A 21,570-nucleotide genomic window follows, 5' to 3' on the forward strand; every position below is an offset into this window, starting at 1 on the left:
TTCTGGGGGAGGGGCCTGTTGTAGTGACTCTCAAGTGTTTTGCCCGAGGCGGGATTGCACCGCTCTTACCGGCGGCTGGACTAAGTAATCGGCTCGGGTTCGCTTTTGGGAGCTTCTGTTCCCTGAACGCTTTCCGTAGAGTTCTGGAGGACGGGAATGAAAATGGCGGCCTCCTAGTCTCTGGCCCGGAGGAGCTGTGATCCTGGGGCCCCACTCCTCAGTGCGTCCCCAGAGGATAGCACCCAATCACTCCCGTATCCCCACTCTAGCCACGCTCCGAGCTCACCCAGCCCGCGACCCATTCAAGGTAACCCCGAGCTGAGAGTTCAGTCCTCAGCTCTGTCTCTGCAGCTGGCTTCTCCGTTCTAATACCTGCGAGCTCTGTGACACTCCGACACCCCCGATCCTTCTGTGACCCTGCGGGACCTGGGGCCACGCTGACCCCACCTGGGCTTCACCCTGAGTTAGCCTCTGGAACAATGTCCCTCAGTGGAACAGACTTTTAAAAGTCCTGATTTTGTGCTCCGTTCCTCCGCCACTTGCCGGGAGACGGTCCCTCCCCCCCTGGTCTATCTTCCCATCGTTTTAGATTCACTTCTCCGCCAGTCCTACCTTTCAGAAAGTGTTTGATTTTCTGTTTCTAGAGTTGCTGTTCTTCTTCTCTTCGATCTCCCGTTGGATTTGTAGGTGTTTGCAATGTTTAGATAAGGTATCGAGCTGATCTCCTGCTACCTGATGTAGTTTCAGCCTGCTACTTCTCCGCCATCTTCTGTCATTTATTTTTATTTTTTTATTTAGACTTTATTTTTTTATTTAGACTTTATTTTTTTTTAAGATTTTATTTATTTATTTGGCACAGAGAGAGAAATCACAAGTAGGCAGATAGGCATGAAGAGAGAGAGAGAGGGAAGCAGGCTCCCGCTGAGCAGAGAACCTGATGTGGCCTCGATCCCAGGACCCCGAGATCATGACTTGAACCAAAGGTAGAGGCTTAGCCCACTGAGCCACCCAGGCACCCAGGAATGCCACTTATTCAACAGAAAAGGATGGAGGTAGATTGAAGGGAACAGATACTTCAGTGAAACTGAGAGCTGTCTTCTATCTTCTAAGAAATAAATTAGCTATTTTCTAAAGTCTCAATAAATTTTCTCTTTCCTAAAGTCTCAGTCAATGGATGGGGCAACATCATGGAAAGTGTCTTTGAGGATTTTTCTAGTGATAGTTCACTCTGAGCAGGACCTCTACATTTTCATTATGTGGTGCTTCTTATCATGGCACAGCTTTGCAACTGCTCTGTCGTATAGCTTTGTGTCTTCATATAACCAATAAGAAGCCAGTGTGGGAATTCCCTGGGGAAAAATTTATTACTACATCTAGAAGTAGTGACTGCTTCTTCGTACTAAAATGAGATATATATTTTTCTCTGCATTTTTTGCCAGTATGATCAACATTTATTTGGGAGAAAACAGCCACCAAACATCACCAGTAATAAAACAGTACACAGACAAACACACACACACACACACTCCCACAAACAAACAAACAAAACACATTTTCGGATCTTACCGTGTATCAAACATGATGTTAGGTTCTGGGGGTACACACTGCCAAGGCTATATTACTGTTCCTTAAGAAATCATTTTGATTACTTTACAATAAACACCCTGATATTATCTGCCCCCCCTTTTAAATTTGTAATTGTATGGGTGTATGGGCTTGCCTTTTATTCTTTTGTTGGTCTATCATCTCTATGTTGCTGATTTCATAATAATGTTACAGTTCAAGATGTATGCTAAAGAACCTGAACTATTTAACCTGTAAATTTCCCTGCATCTTAATGTTACTGATTGTATATTCATTGTGCAGTTCAAGATATACTTCTGTCCATTGTTTCTTCTGTGGATAGGCAGGTGAATTCATTCTCAGGTTCAATCCTTTTGAGAAGACTAAAGGTAATGGTGTGTTATTTCATGAAGAGGCATCATTGTCTGCTTATCTGTATTCTTGTGACAGGTGTAGCTGTAGATGTTCAATGCTTCGATCCATTAATTGATTGGGGTTTGAAATGATGATATTCTACTTCTGTGATTTAAAAAATTTATCAACTAGAAATGCTTTTATCAAGTGGTACTTCCTTTAGACCAGTTATTTGATTTTCCAGTGGTATAGTTCATATCGAAAAGGTAGGACATGCATACTTAATTCTTTCTCTTTTTTTCCAATTATCAATGTAATGAGTGATTACAAACTCATTAATTTGAAAGTTTTTGATGAATTTCAATTCATTGTAATACTTTTTCATACCAATTTTTCAAATTTTTCCATCTTTGACCCTTTGGTGCCTTTAAATGTTAGCCCTGATGTGTTTTTGACATGACTCTAGCAATCTCTGATTCCTTCTTTTGCTATCAAAGTATATGACAAGGTATTTCATGACAATCCTATACATTTACTGCTCATTCCTGGAAATAGACATTTCCCTAAAGAACTGATTTCTCTTGGTGTGGAGTGGTATTGAAAATCTGGGTGGTAGAGATACTTTTTGCTGTTGGGTTGCTAATTTCATCTAGTCCTTCCCAATGGACAGAGTTTGGCTGTGTGTGTATGTGTTTATGGTAATAAAGAACCATGCAAGTAAATTTATGATACTACCAAATTAAATTCAGGATTACAGGGTTTACACTTAACCTTCTCTGTATTACATTGGTATCTCTTTCGTTGCATCCAGAGAATACTCATTCACTTGTACACAGGGGATGATACAATTAGAAAATCTCATGATCATCCATTTACTTTATCCCACATCACAGAGAAAGCAGTTAACAATTTTTTCATAGTATCTCCACATTCTCCACCCATAGTTCATAGTTGACTGTTTGGTTTTCATTCGTTCTTAGTTCAATAAGTAATTATATATTGTGTGCTCATTACCAGCCTTTATATCAATATCTCGCTAGTCATGTTGATTGTCTGTAGCTTGTTCTGTAGTGGATTCTTTAGAAAATAATCTATAGAAATAATAATCCATAAATTTTTGGTGATAAACATTCAGCTGTACTGTTTGCAGTTAAGTCAGTTTTTCTGGATGTAAAAGTCTTTGACTCACATTTTTCCCCCTTTGGGTATCTTAAATATATTACTCTATTTATTTTATGGCATATTGCATTGCTTTTATGACATCTGGTAATAAACTACTCTTTCCCTTATCAGTCACTTGCCTTTTCCCCTGAGATCTCCAAAGGAATTTTTGTTGTTAAAGTCGAGTGACTTTACAAGAATAAAATGATTTGGTTTTTTATTATTCCAGGTTGATATTCCTGGTTATGGTTATGTTGAACATTCTTTTAATATATAAAATATATATGCATATTTTATAAATATATAAATATATTTAATATATAAAATTTGTTTAATTTTAGGAAAATATCTTGAATAATTTTTAGCATTTGTTTTGTTCTTGTATTTGACTTTCTTCTTCAGTGACTGCTATTATAAATCTTTGCTTATTTGCACATTGTTATTTTCTCCCAAATCATTCTTACATTTCTCTTCTTCTTGTTTTTGATTTAAGAAAGTAAGGTCTTATTTTTACTCTCCAGTTTCCTTATTATTGTTTTTATTTGCCCTCTTTTTCCTTCTAGCTTAGTCTTCATTGCTGAAAAGATTGTTTTATTTTCTTTTCCAGAGGTTTTTTTTTTTTTAGATGAAAAAAATAATATCAGTTATAGTTTTCCTTTTAGTTATTTTGGGGTTATGTTCTCCTAATATGATGTCATTGTCTGTAGCAATGCCATTTTGCTCCATATTCTCTTTTCTTTGTCTAGGTTATGCCTGCAGTGTTTTCTTGTGTTTATTTTCAGTGTTTGATTATATTCACTAAATTTTAGAAGGAGTTATGATACACGATAATTTTTTTGTAACTTTAGCCAGTCCCCTTTTCTGTTGTTTTCAAATAGTCTTTGTAAATATGGCAAATTACATTCTGAAATATACCAGTGTTGTCTCTCTTACTTTTATCCCTTTTCTTCATCTATATTTTCCCTTTTCTACTCAATTTTGATTCTGTTTCCTTTCATAAAGAGTCTTTCTTATGGAGGATCTATGGTTTTGAGATTTCTGTAGGTTGTCACCTTTAGCAAATTTAGGCATTGTTCAGACCGTGGCACTTACACACTGTCGGATAACTCCTGTACTATTACTTGCCTGGGGAGGTGGAGATATTTATTTATTTTTTTTTTTTTAATATTTTTTTTTAAAGATTTTATTTATTTATTTGACAGAGAGAGATCACAAGTAGGTAGAGACGCAGGCAGAGAGAGAGGCAGAGAGAGAGGAGGAAGCAGGCTCCCCGCGGAGCAGAGAGCCCGATGCGGGGCTCGATCCCAGGACCCTGAGATCATGACCTGAGCCGAAGGCAGCGGCCTAATCCACTGAGCCACCCAGGCGCCCCAGGTGGAGATATTTAAACCCTGCATAGCCACTACCACCATCTTCTTAGAATTACCCCTGGAAAATTCTTGACATTTTTGACATGGTTAGCAACTAGGAAGTGTCTGTTTTGCTGCTTCAGGTTGAGTTTGCTTGTTTGTTTCATTGTCTGTTGGTTGGGTCTTTGGCAGAGAATTCCTTACTTTTTCTCACTCTGCCTTTGCAGGGTTTGTGTACACTTACAATTACCTGTGTTAAAATGAATGAACTCTGACTGATACTATTATAATTTGTTTAAGATAGTATTTGGAAGAAAGAGGGGCTTTAAGTATATGTCATATAAAATCATAGCAAGTTTTTGGTGTTATAACAAGAGGTAAAATTAAAATTCTAGAAAACCGTAATAAGGATTTTATTGAGAGACTTGTACAGTGGGGAGTTGAAGTGCTCTTTCTTCATTTCCCTTCTCTGGAAAAAGTTAGAGGTACTAATTTTAGAGTTGGTTATTTTAAAAAAACGTATAAAAAATAGTCTCAGCAACTGTGGAAAGAAGAGTCAAATAACAGGGCTTATTTTGAGCATGGAGTGACTTATTTATTCATAAGTGTAAAAGATTTTTGAACCATTTCAAATCTATGGTGGATTATTAACTTAACAGGAGTTTCTGGATCCCCTAGTCAATGTTTAATATATATAAAATAAGTAGGTATACAAATTAATATGATAAAATATTTTATAGGAAGAATTTTTTGGCCATTAAAACCCACGGTATTTATTTAAATATTAAATAATGTTAAATAAATTAATATTAAATAAGTTAAATATTAAATTTATTTAAATGTTAGATAAATAAAAGCATTAAAAAGAAACATTGTTGCTATGTTGTTTTTATGTGATGTCCCAGTGTTTTATAAATTAAGCTTTTAGAAAATAAAACCACAACTTGGTAAATAGAGTTTGAGAGACTAAAAAACAATGACTTTCACTTTCCCCTCCCATGTTCTGAACTACTTGAGAAAATAAGTGAAAGCAGACAGGCAGATGGTGATACTTTTTTTTTTTTTTAAGATTTTGTTTATTTGTTTGTGAGAGACAGAGAGAGAGTCAGAGGCAGAGGGAGAAGCAGGCTCCCCATGGAGCAGGGAGCCTGATGCAGGATTTGATCCCAGGACCTTGGGATCATGTCCTGAACTGCAGGCAGACACTTAACTGACTGAACCACCCAGGCACCCAGATTATCTTTTTTTCTTACTGAAGATGCTTATACAGGGGAATATAGGCATGCGATAATAATAAGTTTCCTTATACTAAATGCCAGATTTATACAGATTTACACACAGCAAATTTCACTGTGGTCTTGTGGCCGGCCCATCAGGCGAACCACTTCCAAATATTCATAAGCCCAGACTAGCCAATGGCTACTTCAACCAGACACAGTTACCAAAAAAGGAAAAATCCCAACATCCCCATGCCTTCTCACCTTCCCCCTTTAAAAACAGCCCTAATACATTCCCAACTTTTATAACGGCATGGATGGGACTGGAAGAGATTATGCTGAGTGAAATAAATCAAGCAGAGAGAGTCAATTATCATATGGTTTCACTTACTTGTGGAGCATAAGGAATAACATGGAGGGCATTGGGAGATGGAGAGGAGAAGGGAGTTGGGGGAAATTGGAGGGGGAGACAAATCATGAGAGACTGTGGACTCTGAGAAACAAACAGGGTTTTTGGAGGGGTTGGGAGTAGGGGGTTGCGTGAGCCTGCTGGTGGGTATTAAGGAGGGCACGTATTGCATGGAACACTGGGTGAGGTGCATAAATATGAATCTTGGAACACAACAAAAAATTTAAATTAAATTTTTTAAAAAGGAAAAAAAAAGCTTAAAAAAGCCCTAAATATAAAATAAATAAAATAATAAAGTAATAAAATAATAAAAGCAGCCCTTCCCACTCCCTCCTCTCAGACAGTCTCTCCTTTGCTGTCTTGCCCACCACTCCCTTGCCATGTATTCAATAAATGTCTGTCTCCTTTGTTCTGCCTTGGGTGAATCCTTTCACCAGTCATGCCACCAGCTTCCATCCAATCCTTGTTCCACATTTGGGGGCCCCAGTACAGTCAGATCAGGAGAGACAGGACAGTCTGGTTGTTGCTCCTATAAAATTTGTAGCAGGGAGGAGCAAAAGAGAATGTATTTCTTGTGGATTAATTGTGTTCCATAATGAAGGAAGAGGCAGGGTTGAGACATAGCACATAATCTTAAACACACTGATCAGATAACTTGCATTACCCTGAGAGAGCATTAATTGGTAAAGGAAGAGTGTTATTCTAATGTTGCCTTAAAAGAAGGAAACATCAGGTGTAATAACAGTTTTACCTTAACTACATTAGGATTTAGACTTTAAAACAATATAGTCTCCATAACAAACATTGATAATTTTGAAGTTGAATTTATTTGCAGTTGAATTTAGAAGGATTGGGAAATTAACTAGATGAATCTTATTTATTTATTTATTTACTGCTTAAATTTATTTGCTTTGGGAAAATGATTTAGTTTCTTTTTTTTTTTTTCTTTTAAAAAGATACCAGAGGAGTTTGATTGGATCTCTTTTCCTTCAATATTGTTTCATTGCCAACAAAAGTATTTCAGAACTATTTCATTGACCCTGAATCAACTTACAGTGCTTAAGGTGAGAGCTTAACTAATGCATATTTGTTTTTGTTTTGTTTTTAGATGGTGTTTTCCTTCTCCAGTAGAAAAATATATTTTAAAAAATATTCACTGACTTCAAAATTTTCATCTTCTAGATAACCGCTTCAGGTTTTTCTAAGCTAAGACTTCAGATCTTTCAAGGACATAAAGAAAAAAATGTGACAGATCAGACCTCTTTATACATAAATAGAAAAACAACAACAAAAAAACCCCAATTACCATGTAGTTAAAGGGCTTTGAAAAAGACCTTCATGACGTTCTTTTTAATATCTTAATTTTATTTTTTTCCAATGTTCCAATATTCATTGTTTATGCACCACACCCAGTGCTCCATGCAATACATGCCGTCCTTAATACCCACCACCAGGCTCACCTATTCCCCCACTACCCCCCCTCCAAAACCTTCAGTTTGTTTCTCAGAATCCATAGTCTCTCATGTTTCATTTCCCCCTCCGATTTACCCCAATTCACTTTTCCTTACTTCTCCTAATGTCCTTCATATTATTCCTTATGCTCCACAAATAAGTGAAACCATATGATAATTGACTTTCCCTGTTTGACTTATTTCATTCAGCACAATCTCCTCCAGTCCCATCCATGTTGATATAAAAGTTGGGTATTCATCCTTTCTTATGACTGCATAATATTCCATTATTTATATGGATCACATCTTTATCCATTCGTCTGTTGAAGAGCATCTCGGCTCTTTCCACAGTTTGGCAATTGTGGACATTGCTGCTATGAACATTGAGGTATATATGGCCCTTCTTTTCACTACATCTGTATCTTTGGGGTAAATACCCAGTAGTGCAATTGCAGGGTCATAGGGTAGCTCTATTTTTAATTTTTTGAGGAATCTCCACATTGTTTTCCAAAGTGGCTGCACCAACTTGCATTCCCACCAACAGTGTAACAGGGTTCCCCCTTCTCTACATCCTCTTCAACACTTGTTGTTTCCTGTCTTGTTAATTTTGGCCATTCTAACTGGTGTAAGGTGGTAATCTCAATGTGGTTTTGATTTGACTTTCCCTGAGGGTTAATGATGATGAACATGTTTTCATGCATCTGTTAGCCATTTGTATGTCTTCTTTGGAGAAGTGTCTGTTCATGTCTTCTGCCCATTTTTTGATGTGATTATCTGTGTTTTGAGTGTTGAATTTGAGGAGTTCTTTATAGATCTTGGATATCAGCCCTTTGTCTGTAGTGTTGTTTGGAAATATATTCTCCCATTCTGTGGGTTGCCTCTTTGTTTTGTTGACTGTTTCCTTTGCTGTGCAGAAGCATTCTTAACCAAACTGCAGAGACAGGCGTCCTACACCATCCTTCCTGACTGTCCCTGGTAACACCTGTGTAAATCAGATACCAAAGATACATCACACTACTGTGGAGCTTACAGAGAGCAGAGACAGCTAGTTTTTATGTCATTACTATTTGCCCACAGAAAAAGAAATGTTCCAGTTAATTTCTTTACATGTTGGTGGCAAGAATTAATTTTTAAATCCCAAAAATATCTGTGCTATTATTTAAAGACAATCCCAGGAAGGAAAAATTGCATCTATTGTGATCCCGTTTCCATGAGAGCAAGAGCTTTTGTCCCATATGTAATTTGAATAAGATTTTCCAGGATAGTGCTGAAGAGAATATGGAATACACTGGTTATCATTCTTGCCTAGTGCATCTGCCTTCTCTGATTCAGAATTAAGGAAACTAGAATAATATATGGAAAATGATGGTTATATAACTTAGTCAAAGCATGAAACCAAAATCATCTTCATAATTCTACTTCCCCTTTTACACCTTCTACTTGAATTTTCTCCATTCCCAAATATTGCATACTTAATTTTATCAAGAGATACTTTTCTTACTGCCATGATTAGAATACTGTGGATCATATTCTAATGTTAACTAGAATATTGGCTTATATTAAATGTAATCAAAGTGAATATTACTTGGGAATATTTATATCTGTTTATATGCTTTTCTTTAACATTTGTATAAAATCAAGAATAATATGTAGAGGAGTTCTTTATGGATTCATTCGACCAATCCTAATTGAGAACCTCATGTGTGTCAGGTACTTTTTTTGTCTCCATGTTTGCAGTAGTGAAAAAAACAATAAAAATCCTTACCTTCCAGGACCTTCCCATTTGTGAGATGAAACATATACTGTAGAAAAGTAATAAGCAAATGTATGCTATATGAAAAGATGATGAATAGGGATACTTGGGTGGCTCAGTCAGTTAAGTGTCTGCCTTTCACTCAGGTCATGATCCTGGGGTCCTGGGATAAAGGCCTGCATCAGACTCCCTGTTCAGGGGGGCATCTCCTCCTCCCTGCCCCCACTTGTGCTCTCTCATTCCTCTCCCTCTCTCTCTATCTTTCTCAAATAAATAAATAAAATATTTTTTAAAAATGAACAGCTTGGAGAAAAATATGCAAAGCAAGTGGATAGGAACAATTGGCAACCATCATATGCCCCACTGAAAAGGTGATCTTTGGCAAAGATTTAGGGAGGAAATAGACAAGATTTATAAACATTTTATGGAAAAGCATTTTAGGCAGAAAGAACAGCAAATATAAATGTGGGAGCCTGCCTCACAGGCTCAGAGAATAGTGAACGAATGAACAATTGGTGTGACTCTGGCAGATTGCATGAGGCTGAGACTTGCTATCACTTTGATTTCAGACTTCTGGCCTTCACGATTGTGAGCGAATAAGTTTCTGTTGTTTTAAGCTACCCAATCTACGATAATTCATTATGGCAACTGTAGGAAAATAATATATTATCAAAAATTAAGTCTTTAATGGATGAATTTTTTAATTCCAACAAATCCTATAGATTTATGTATACAGCATATCTTTAATACTTCAAATATCCCCACTTAGTGATATTATTTCTGCTGGATGCACAAAAAGTGGCCAAATTCCTTTGAAATTTGCTCAGGTTATCATATGGCTGTGCTCTGTGTGTAGTTCAGCAGGAAAAGAGAGCCACAGAGAGGTGACAGGGTGAGGAGAGGGTAATGTAGGAAACCAGCAAGCCCTCCCACCATGTGATGAGTCAGGATGTATGAACTCAAGTCTGGTGGCACAAAAACCCCAAGGCTTGAAGCATCTTACAGGACTTGATCCAAGAGGGAAGCCTTCCAGGTTTGAAAAGTCCAGAATCAAGAGACTATGTGCAGATTTCTTTTGAGGGTAGGTGAAGTGGTCCAGAAAGGTCAAATGAGTTGAGAGCTCTCTTCCTGGGGAATATGCAGAGGGGATACCTGCCGAACACATAAAAGCCCATTTGTGTGCTCCATGTCGCAGCTGACTATCATTCTGCCACATAAAAGGCACCAATAACCAGAATGAATAAGATAAAACCACAGATAAAATAAGGGGAAAATATCTTTCATTTTTCCCTGATTTCTGCTTCACTGACCTCAACACCTTTAAGGGGGTCTGCTATATAGGAGGTGGGTCTGTCATGGTTACATCAAAGAAACAGAACCAGTAGAGAGATAGGTATTAAGAGATTTCATGTGAAGAATTGGTTTATGTGATTGTGATGCCTGGGTAAGCAATTCTAAAATCTGGAGGTCAAGCTGTCAGGAGGGATAGACTGAAACTCTTAAGCTGAAGCTGCTATCCGCAAATGAAGCCTAAGACTTCTTAAAAGTCCATTCAGTTGTTTGAGTCAGGCAATCCAGATGGTCTAGGATGACTTTCCTTACTTAACATAAACTGATTATAAACTATGTACAAAATCCTTCACCATAAAACCTACATTAGTGTTTGGATAACTACTGATTATAGCCTCACAAGCCGACACCTACAACTGGGCCATCACAATTGGAGGGAAAAGTATAATTACCATGCCCTCACTCAGAGTTCCTTAGGCTGAAGCATAGTAAATGTTGGACATAAAGGAGAATATAAGATTGAAATTTTAAACTGCATTGAATTGTCCTAATCTTTTATTTTACCTAAAAGTGACTTGGAAATTAAGGCTTCTGCCAAACACAGCCTTAAAGGAAAAGACAAAATATTCATGTTATTATTCAACAAAATGTATTGAACATGGATTATATGCCAAACCATTCCGGGTGTTTTGAATGGATTGCAGAACATAACAAAGGCCCCTGTGGTCAGCGGGAGAAGACACACAATAAATCATAAATATAAAAATAAGTAAATTGTATTCTGTGTTAAAGGGTAAAAAGTGCTGGAAAAAAAAGAAAGTAAAATATGCTATGGCAAACACATTAGTACAAGGTAAAGAAAATCAGGTCTTTGATAGGGAGAGCAGTTTCATTTTGAAATAAAGCAGTCAGGGTAGACCTCAGTGAAAGGATAGGATTTAAATAAAGCCTTGGGAGTTAAGAACATTTCAGGAAGAGGGAACAGCTGTGCAAACTCCTGTGAAAGGAGCATGACTGTCATTTTTAGGAGAGAACATGGAGGTCAGAAGACAGTAGAAGAAGAGAGGGGATAAGTAGCCAGGGCAAGCAGTAGAGGGTGGGTTTGCGATGATGTAATCAGTTTAGGCCATTGTAGGATAATGGGGCCTTCAATCTACTACAGGGTTTTGAGCAGAGCAATGACACTGGCATAGCATAACTGAAGGCTGCGATTGGGGCACATATAAAAGGTTTTGTATTTGTCTCCCTCACTGCCTACTCCCGCAATTCAGGGTACTGTGTAAACTGGTTATACACACGTTGTGGGCAAGGAGCAAATCAGCATTTACACAGCGATTAAAGATATTTTAGCCTCCTAATCTTCTCAATTTAGTACTATTTTTTAAATTTTAATTTCAGTGTGGTTAACCTATAGTATTAATTAATTTCAGGTGTACAATATAGTAATTCAACAGTTCCATGTATTATTTAGGGCTCATCCAGATAACTGTACTCTTAATCCCCTTCACCTAGTTCACCATCCCCCACCCACCTCCTCTAGTAGCCATCCTTTGTTCTCTATAGTTAAGACTCTGTTTTTTGGTTTGTCTCTCTCTCTCTCTTTTTTTTACCCCTTTGTTTGCTTTCTTAAATTCCACATAGGATGAAATCATATGGTAACTATCTTTCACTGACTGGCTTATTTCGCTTAGTATTATATCCCCTAGATCCGTCCATGTTGTTTCAGATGACAAGATTTTGTAATATGTTATGGTTGAATAATACCCTATATATATGTGTGTGTATATGTACCCCGGGTCTTTATCTGCTCATTTAATTGATGGACACCTGGGCTGGTTCCATAGTTTGACTATGGTAAAAATGTTACAGTAAACATAGAAGTGCATATATGTCCCTTCAAATTAGTGTTTCATATTCTTTGGGTAAATATCCAGTAGCTCAGTTACTGGATCATAGAGTAGTTCCATTTTTGATCTTTGGGAGAACCTCCATCCTGTTTTCCACAGTGACTGTACCAGTTTCCATTCCCATCAACAGTACACAAGGGTTCCTTTTTCTCTACATCCTCACTAACACTTGTTGCTTGAGTTTTAGCCCTTCTGACAGATGTGAGATGATATGTCATTTTGGTTCTGATTTGCATTTCCCTGGTGATGAGTGATGTTGAGCATCTTTTCTCAGGACTCACATTTAGGTCCTTAATCCATTTTGAGTTTATTTTTGTGTATGGTGTAAGAAAGGTGTCCAGTCATTCTTTTGCAGGGAGTTGTCCAGTTTTCCCACATTTGTTGAAGAGACTTCTTTTTCCCAATGCATATTTTTGCTTCTTTTGTCAAAGATTAATTTACCATATAATTGTAGGTTTATTTCCAGGCTTTCTCTTCTTTTCTCTTGATCTGTCTGTTTTTATGCCAATACTGTTTCGATTACCACGGCTTTGTAATGTAGCCTGAAGTCTGGAATTGTGGCACCTCCAGTTTCCTTTTTCTTTTTCAAGATGGCTTTGGCTGTTCGAGGTCTTCTGTGGTTCCACTAAATTTTTGGTTTGTTTATTCTAGTTCTGTGAAAAATGCTGTTGCTATTTTGATAGTGATTGCATTAAATCTGGATTGCTTTGAGCAGTATAGACATTTAACAGTATTTATTCTTCCAGTCCATGAGCATGCAATATCTTTCCAATTCTTTGTGTCGTCTTTATTTTCTTGCATCAGTGTTTTATATTTTTCAGGGTACAAATCTTTAACCTCTTTGGCTAAGTTTATTCGGATATTTTGTTGTTGGTGGTGCAATTATAATAGAATTCTTTTCTTAATTTCTCTTTCTGCTGTTTCTGTATCGGTTTATAGAAATGCAACAGATTTCTGTACATTGATTGTATTTTTTTTTAAACAAATTCATTTATCAGTTCTAGTACTTTTTTAGTGGAATCTTTAGGGTTTTCTATATATAATATGTCATTTACAAATAGTGAGAATTTTCTTCTTCCTTACAAATTTGGATGTCTTTTTTTGTTGTTGTTTTCTGATTGCCATGACTAGGACTTCCAGTACTATGTTGAATAAAGATGGTAAGAGTGGACATCCTCGTCTTATTCCTTACCTTTGGGGAAAAGCTCTAAGTTTTTCACCATTAACTATGATATTGGCTATGGGTTTTTTTTCTAAGACTCTTCCTGTTGAGGTATGTTCCTTCTATACCTACTTTGTTGAGGGTTTTTATTGTGAATGGATGTTGTACTTTGTCAGATGTTTTTTTCTGCATCTATTGAAGCACATCTTTTTTATTTTATTTTATTTTATTTTATTTATTTGACAGACAGAAATCACAAGCAGGCAGAGAGGCAGGCAGAGAGGCAGGCAGAGAGAGAGGAGGAAGCAGGCTCCCTGCGGAGCAGAGAGCCCGATGTGGGGCTCGATCCCAGGACCCTGAGATCATGACCTGAGCCGAAGGCAGAGGCTTTAACCCACTGAGCCACCCAGGCGCCCCTTCTGCATCTATTGAAATGATCATATGGTTTTTTATCCCTTCTCTTATTGATGTAACATATCATGCTAATACTTTTACACATATTAAACTACATTTCCATACCAGGAATAAATACTGTTTGATTATGATGTATGATTTTTTTAAATGTATTGTTTGATTCAGTGTGCTAATATTTTGTTGAGGATTTTTTCTGTGCTCATGAGAGATACCAGCCTGTAGTTCTCTATTTTTAGTTTTGTCTTTACCTGGTTTTGGTATCTGGGTTATTCTGGCCTCATAGAATGAATTTGGAAGTTTTCTTTCCTCTTGTATTTTTTTGAATAGTTTGAGAAGAACAGATATTAACTCTTCTTTAAATATTTGTTAGAATTTGCCTATGAAGCCATCTGCTCTTAGACTTTTGTTTGTTGGGGATTTTTTGAGCACTGATTGACTTTCATTACTGATTGACTTTCATTACTGATTATCAGTCCACTCAATGTTTCTCTTTCTTCTTGCTTCAATTTTGGTATGTTATAGATTTCTAGGAATTTATCCTTTTTTTCTGGGTCATCCAATTTGTTAGCATATAATTTTTCATAATATTCCCTTATAATGTTTTGTATTTCTGTAGTGTTTGCTGTAGTTTTTTCCTCTTTCATTTGTGATTTTGTTCATTTGAGTCCTCTCTCTTTGTGTTTGTTTTTGTTTATTATTTTGGCTAGAGGTTTATCAATTTTATTGATCTTTTCAAAGAAACAGTTCCTGGATTCGTTAATCTTTTTTTTTTTTTTTTTTAAGTTTCTGTATCATTCATTGCTGCTCTCATCTTTATTACTTCCTTCCTTTTGCTGGGTTTGGGTTTCATTTGTTCTTCTTTTTCTAGCTCCTTTAGATTTAAGGTTAGCATGTTTATTTGAGAAATTTCTTGCTTGATATAGGCCTGTATTGCTATAAACTTCCCGCTTAGTACCACTTTTGTTGCATCCCAAAGATGGACTGTTGTGTTTTTATTTTCATTTGTTTCCATGTAATTTTTTATTTCTTCTTAGATTTATTTTTTTAACCCATTCATTATTTAGTAGCATGTTATTCAACCTCTATATATTTGTTTTCTTTCCAGATTTTTTCTTGTGGTTAGAAACAATGCTTGGTATACCTTTGATCTTTTTGAGTTTGTTGAGACCTGTTTTGTGGCCTAATACGTAGTCTATCCTGGAGAACGTTCCGTGTGCACTTGAGAAGAATATGTATTCTGCTGCTTTAAGATGGAATGTTCTGAGTATGTCTGTTAAAATCATCTGTTCCTATGTGTCATTCAAAGCCACTCTTTCCTTGTTGATTTTCTGTTTGGATGATCTGTCCATCCATGTAAGTGGAGTGCTAAAGTCCCCTATTATTAATGTATTACTATTGATTATTTCCTTAAGATAGTTATTAACTGTTTTATGTATTTGGGTGCTCCTATGTTAGGTGCATAAATATTTGCAATTGTTATATCCTCCTGTTGGATTGTACCCTTTATTATTAGTGTCCTTCTTTGTCTCTTTGTATAGTCTTTGTTTTAAAGTCTACTTTGTCTGATATAAGTAGTGCTGTCCCAGCTTTCTTCTGACATCCATTTTCTTGATAAATATTTCTCCCTCCCCTCACACTCAATCTGCATGTGTCTTTGGATCTGAAATGAGTCTCTTGTAGGTAGCATATAGATGGGTCTTCTTTTGTTTTGTTTTATCCATTCCATCACTCTGTGTCTTCTGATTGGCGCATTAATTCCATTTACATTCAAATTCATTATTAGTGAATATGTATTTATTGACATTTTGGTATTTGTTTTGTGGTTGTTTTTGTAGTTTTTCTCTGTCCCTCTCTTCTCTTGCTCTTTTTTTTGTGGTTTGCTGTCATTCTTTAATGATGTATTTGGATCCCTTTCTTTTTATTCTTTGCATATTTATTATTGGTTTTTGAGTTGCAGTTACCATCAGGTTTGTATATAACATCTGAATATCGCAGTCTATATTAAGTTGATGGTCACTTAAGGTTGAACCCATTCTTTACTCTTTTCTCCCCATGTTTTAAATATATGTTGTCATATTTTTACATCCTCATATTTTATATTCTCTTATTTTGTGAATCCCTTGACTGATTTTTACAGATACACTTATTTTTACTGCTTTTATGTTTTCTACTTTTCTTACTCTTCCTTATGGTCTTCCCTTTCCACTCAAAGAGTCCCCTTTAACATTTCTTGTAGGGCTGGTTTAGTGTTTATGAACTTCTTTAGTTTTTGTTTGCCTGAGAAACTGTCTCTCCTTCTATTCCGAATCATAGCTTTGCTAGATAGAGTATTCTTAATTGCATTTTTTTTTTCCTTTTCAACACTTTGGATATATCATACCACTCTCTTCTGAGCTGCAGAGTTTCTGCTGAAAAACCTACTGATAGCTTTATGGGATTTCCCTTAAATATAACTGTCTTCTTTTCTCTTGCTGCTTTTAATTTTTTTTTCTTTATTGATGCTTTTTGTCATTTTAATTACTGTGTATCTTGGAGTGGACCTCCTTAAGCTGATTTTGTTGGGGGAATCTCTGTACCTTCTGGGTGTGGATATCTGTTTCCTTCCTCAGATTAGGGAAGTTTTCAGCTATTATTTCTTCAAGACAGTTTTCTGCCCCCTTTTCTCTCTTTTCCTCCTCCTCCTCCCCCCACTTTCTTCTGCCCCTCCTCCTCCTCTTTCTTCTTTCTTCTTTTCTTCTGGGATCTGTGTAATGTTAATATTATTACACTTGATAGAGCTGCTGAGCTCCCTAAGTCTATCTCCTTTTGCATATTTTTTCTCACTCACCTGCTCAACTTGACTTTATTTTCCATTACTTTGTCTTCCAGTTCACTAGTTCTTTCTTCTGCTTCTTCTACCCTGCTATTCATTCCTTCCAGTATATTTTCAGTTTCTTTTATTGTGTTCTTCATCTCTGATTGGTTCTTTTTTCTCTCTTTATTAAGAGTGTCATTGAGGTCCTCAAATCTTTTCCCAAGTCCAGTGAGTATCTTTTTGATCATTACATTAAGTTCTCTAGCAGGCATATTACTTATATTTGCTTTGCTTGTCTCTTGCTGTGATTTGGTCCTGTTCTTTCATTTGTGACATATTTTTCTGTTTCCTCATTTTGTCTAAATCTCTGTCTGTTTCTGTGTAATAGGAAAGTCAGTTTCATCTCCTGCTCTTGGAAGTAATGGCCATATGAAGAAGAGATCCCGTAGTGTCCTGAAGAATGGTGTCCTCTGTTTAGTAGAACCTGGTGCATCAGTTGGTGTTGCCTACATGTGTTGCGTTTTCCCTGCTGTTGTGTCCTGGATGCTTTTTCCTTCAATGCAGTCATCTGCAGTGGCTCTCTTTAACTGTTGTGCAGAGTTTTTGTTTCTCAGCTTGGGTGGGATATACAATTTTCACAAGGTGTATGTTGGCCTGCTAGGAAATTAGTCCTGCCTTAGCATCTGGGAAGGACTGGCCTGGGCAGATCCACAAAGCAGGTGGAGTGCCCAGTTTGAACAAAGTGTGCCTTGGGCTTCTGAAGGGCCAACCACCACTGCTGCCACCAGCACTGCAGCCACTGCTGTCACTGTAGCGGGGACCAAGACCCCAAAAATGCCCAGGTCAAGAGTCAGCAAGTGTTATGTTAGTCTTCTAGTGGTGGATACCTGCCATGCTGAGACTAAGGTAAACATGACTGGGAAGACTAAGGTAAACTAAGGTAAACATGAACCATCAGTCAAAGCATGGTGGGGCAAGACTTCATGTAAGCAAGTTAAGCAATAAATGATGCTATTGCACTGGTTCCCACAAGTCGTTGTGTGTTTATGCTGGGAGAGGGAGAGGGAGATGGTGCCTTCCACCTCCTTTGTTCCTAAAGAAGTCCCTTAGCAATCTTAGCCCCTCCAGGATATACTCCGAAATGAGTATACTACTCTCTCCTGTATATACCAGGCCTTTTTTGAAACTGTTGTTTCTATGCTGTAACTCTGTGGGCTCTCTGTCATGCTGTCTCTTTAAGGTCAGGAACTCAGCTTTCTATTGTCCTTTGGGCTCTCTCAGAACTGAGCCCACTGATTTCTAAAATTCTAGGCTTTAAGTCCCATTCCTTGTAACTCACAAAACTTGGCCCCTTTGGCTTTCAAAGGCTAATGTTATGTGGCTTCATTTTGCTTGTGCAGCCTTCTTAACATGACAGTCTGTTTCTTTTCCCTTTCCATGCCCATGACTCTCTCCCCACCATGGATAGTGGTGGTCTGTTTGGCTCCCCACTGTGTCTCCACCCTTTCAATGTGGCCTCTTCTCTACCTTTAGTTGTAGAATTTATTCTACCACTATTCAGGTGGTTTTCTGGGTTATTTAAACCAATGTGAATGTTATCTAGTATCTATGAGAAGAGAGGAACTAAGGGTCCTCTTACTCGGCCATCTTTCTAGGCTCCCCCAAATCATTTCAGTTTAGTTCCTGTATGGGATAGCACAACTGGGTATCTAATAGACTTTAAGTGTTTAATCAGTACTAGACACCAATGTTGCTTATATCACAAGGTAAAGAAAATGTATCTTTTGAGTACAATCTAGTCATCAAAAGCCCACAACTTTCCTTTAAGAAGCTGTCATAATATTTATAGTAACTGTAATTCTGGCTGGATAGAGAGAAAAATACTGCAGAATTGAAAGATGCTGAGGAAAAGTGGCATGTTTGGATTCTTTATTTGTGCAAAAACCCTGTAGAGTTTAGTGGCAGGAGGAATTCCCCCACCTCCCTAGGGTTCATATTATATTCCTAGGTGTCAGCATAGTAGTGGCAAGCCTGCTGCAGCCTAGCTGGTCTTTGACCTTGAGGGTACTCAGCATAAAGCCAAGGAGAGTATCAAAAGGTAGAAACAAGACTTAATGATTTCATCCCTTGCCTCTTGCTCTCTGTTTCACTTGTGACTAAGATGTTAAGTTCCTATTTTCACTAAGCCATATGCAGTGTAGCAGACAGAGATTGGGAATGTTTAATTGCTTATTTTAAGAGTGTCATATTGTGAATGTGTGCACAAATATGTAAATGGAAAAGGGTTACGGCTTCTGAGGGGCTTGTGAGGAGGGGCGGTGAATTCCACATAAATAAAAGCAAAAATTGTCTAAGATCATTTCTGTCATTGCAAATCAATACCCTCTCCATTAAACTGGTTTAGAATTATAAACTAAATAAGGGGTCTTTTTTTTTTTTAGAAAGATTTTATTTATTTATTTGACAGAGAGAAATCACAAGCAGGCAGAGAGGCAAGCAGAGAGAGAGGAAGGGAAGCAGGCTCCCCGCTGAGCAGAGAACCTGATGTGGGGCTCGATCCCAGGACCCTGAGATCATGACCTGAGCCGAAGGCAGAGGCTTAACCCACTGAGCCACCCAGGTGCCCAAATAAGGGGTCTTAATGTGCCTTTAGAGTTTAAGGGCTGTGGTATACTGCTGCGCAGGTGTTGTTTATTTACCTGCCTGGCAAAAGCTTCTCTTCCTGACAGATCTAACAGGATATTTTAGTCATTTAACACTTTTAAAGGAGGTCAACTTTTTCCAAAAATACTCTCTAGGAAATGACTTTTTTGGATTTTATGCAAAGAGGGAAGAATCCAGCTAAAATAATAAGGAAACAAAAAACCAACCTTCACAATTGAGCCCTTATCTTCAGTAAAACATGGTTAAAACACAGTGCAGGAAATATAATGGCTGATATGTTTGTGTTCCAAGGATGAAGCATTTTTTACATATGAACACTTGCTTGACTTTAAACTATGAAAGTCTTTCTTTATATTATTTAGAAACTGATGTAGAATATGTATAAAAACTTATAGTGGGTTGCTCACTAACTAAGAAAAGAAATAAGTTTTCTAAGTAATTAGCATCTCTCTTCTTAGGTAATATTTCAGATTGTTTTAAATGATTTTTTGTTTTGGATCACAGAATAAATGCCAATCTTGGAAAAGATTGTTGTTTAGCATTTATTTCTCCCTCGTCAGGAAAGGAAAAAGAAACAAAGAGAATCATGGAAAGAACACCAAGATAATATTCATTAGGATTGTGGTTGGAAAAGGATTTGAAATAGCTGCAGCCTATTTTTTTTCCAACGCGATTCGAATTACTGGGGGAGAAAAAGGAATTGTTAATGCACTCTTGCGTGAGTGACGACCCATGTATGGTGCACCCTGTTCTATCTCAGGCAGACATGATTAAATGGTGTTTGTTCTTTTAGTTGTATGGTACTTGGGGATGTCATAAACATTATACAGATACTAAGCCTTCCATTCCTTTTCACTGCCTTTCCTCCACAACCCCAAAAATGAAATGCTAAGTTCTGTCACCTGGGGGTAGTTATAATAACCACAGCTGCTGATATTGCCAGTGGCAGGAACAGAACTGGATCAAGGAAAATGTGACCCAAAGTACATGACTTTAAACTCCAGTTGTGACAGCTAATGTAATCACTGCCGGAGGAAAATGACTCCCTTGACTAAACTCACCCTGATTTGTTATCTGACTAAAAATGTCTGGTGGAACGAAAAGTCAACATTTGTGGGCATGCTTGGTTGTTGTACATAAATTTGATGACTGAGACTAGATAATGACTCTTGAGATATTATAGGGAGTGGGATCTTACATATACTTTAGAATATATTACCTGTTTATAGCATAAACATTAAAACTTAGGTTTTTATGATAGAAATAAAGACCACCAAAAAGAATTAAAAAAAAAAAGAAAGAAAAAACAACCTTAACAATTTGCCATAATTAAGAACTACATTTCTAAGAGAAACGTGACTCATTAAGATTATAGGCTTATACAGTTTTTTACATGAATACAACCAGAGGGTTTTCATAAGCGTCAGCCTGTGATCAGTAGACCAGGCTTTGTGATTCTCTGGGAAAGGAAGAGATAGCATGTGATCTTCCTTAGAAAAAGGGAAGTGAAACTTGAGTTAGTAAAGGTCAAAAAGACTCTTAGAAACCTATGCTAATAATACATGTTTGAAAACAGTTACATTATTCAGTCAAGGGGTTAGGCTCAACCATTTTATTGGGACTTTTTTTTTCTACTGATAGCGTCTATATATTACAGAGGACTTGATTTCCTTGTTAATGTATAATAATTGTATCTAAAGTCTGAACTTTTACATCAAATGAACACATTTCCACTTAACTCTGAGTAATTCCTGAACTATTACTATATTATAGAGATTCTGCAAAACAAAATATTTGTTTTTGGAATTGAGAGTTAGTGGTTCTGACTGGTCAGTGACCAGACTTATCTATAAAGGAGTGGGCCTGACTTTTCTTGTGAAACCTGTAATTTTATTCAGAAGTCAAAGACTTTTTTTTTTTTAAGGATTTTTCAAGCAAGGGTTGCATCACTGGAAAAAAGTAATGGATTCCTGAGTTAATTGCTTTAAAGACTAATATTCACTTGGTTGAATAAAGTCTGAGATGTTTTAGTTCAATATTCAAAATGTACTTCTTAGCCTACTACCAGCCATAATTGCTAGA

Source organism: Meles meles, chromosome 7 (genome assembly GCF_922984935.1).
Source record: "Meles meles chromosome 7, mMelMel3.1 paternal haplotype, whole genome shotgun sequence".
NCBI classification, from domain to species: Eukaryota; Metazoa; Chordata; class Mammalia; order Carnivora; family Mustelidae; genus Meles; species Meles meles.